This window comes from Myotis lucifugus, unplaced genomic scaffold (genome assembly GCF_000147115.1).
Source record: "Myotis lucifugus unplaced genomic scaffold, Myoluc2.0 scaffold_14, whole genome shotgun sequence".
NCBI lineage: Eukaryota > Metazoa > Chordata > Mammalia > Chiroptera > Vespertilionidae > Myotis > Myotis lucifugus.
The window spans coordinates 10,907,753-10,909,464 of record NW_005871062.1 but is presented as its reverse complement, the minus strand read 5'-3'; positions in this window follow the sequence as shown (position 1 = coordinate 10,909,464).

Here is a 1,712-nt window from a genome sequence, read left to right as displayed (position 1 = left end):
TTTTTTAGTGTCTTGGTTACATCTATATTTATACCAAACCATTTAATCCTGTCAATTTCTATTACAAAGGGTTAGGGGCGTTTCTTATCTCCATTCCAGGGAGTAAAGATTATGTAGCTTAACTACCCGCCTGGCACTTAATTAAGGGGTTGTATCCCCTCCCTAACCTCAGGGAAAAATACCCACCTGGGGAAACAACCTTTCTCGGAGAGGTGACCTTGGTTAAAACACATGGCGCTAAAGAGAGCAAACATATTAAGAACAATATGCTATATATGCCAGGTCCCTTGAAACATATGCTGTGCAGATGTTTCTTCCTGCAGCGACTGTGTCAAGCAGCAAGGATGGACCGGCTCCCGGCACACAGTCGAGAGATGAGGAATAGGAACCAGGAGAGAAGACTCCCCCAGAGAAACTGAGGTAGGTCACCAAGAGAAGTGAAGGGCCAAAATGTTCTAGATAGGAAGAGTCGCATTTGTGATGTCTTCCAGGGCATGACTTGGGGAAACTAAAATAAATTCACTTTGGTTATGCCATAGGTATCAAGTCTGGGATTTGGATTTTAGTCTCTTTGCAAGCTAGTAAGTTTGGGTGCTGAGGGAAACCGGAAGACTCTTGAGTCCGAGATGTAAGCTTATTGCCCACAGCTCCACAAGCAGTATGAGCATGATGTTTGCATGGGCTTCCCTTGTTCTCTAAGTCCCACAGCAGCAATGCCATGGGCCAGATGGATGCTGAACATGCAGTAGATTTGCATCTCAACTGAACTGGGGGTATCTACCATTTCAATGGTAAGTGGTAAGCAAGCAAACAACCCTGGAAGATAAAGATGTTTTTCTCCAGAGCATAGGCACAGGTTTGTTTATAGCCTTGTGTCTTAGTCACCTTGGGCTTCCATAAGAAAATACCACAGGCCAGTGGCTTACACAACAGAAATTTACTTCTCACAGTTCTGGAGGGTGGAAGTCTGAGGTCAAGGTGCTAGCATGGTCAAGTTCTGCTGTGAGCTCCTTGCTGTGTCCTCACATTGGCAGAGAGACAGCAAGCTCTCTGGGGTGTCTCTCCTTCAAAGAACACTAATCCCATCATGAGGGCCCCACCCTCATGATCTCATCTACACCTGATTATCTTCCAAAGGCCCATCTCCAAATACCATCACATTGAGGATTAGGGCTTCAACATAATAAAATTTAAAATTAAGGGGGACATGCCCGGCAAGCGTGCCTCAGTGTTGAGCATCAACCTAAGACCTGAAGTCTCGGTTTGATTCCGGGTCAGGGCACATGCCTGGGTTGCAGGCTCAATCCCCGAGTGAGGTGTGCAGGAGGCAGCCAATCAATGATTCTCTCTCATCATTGATGTTTCTATCTCTCTCTCCCTCTCCCTTCCTCTCTGAAATCAATAAAAATGTATATTAAAATAAATTAAGGGGGACATAACTTAGTCCATAACACTTTGTTTTGTTTTAAATATATTTTTAATGATTTCAGAGAGGAAGGGAGAGGGAGAGAGAGAGAGAATCATAGATCAGCTGCCTCCTGCACGCCCCTTACTGGGGATCAAGCCCACAACCTGGGCATGTGCCCTGAGCGGGAATACGAACCTGGGACCCTTCAGTCTGCAGGCTGACGCTCTATCCACTGAGCCAAACCGGCTAGGGCAAGTCCATAACACTTTGGAAGAAAAAGGTACTGTTGCCCTCCAGAGCAAAG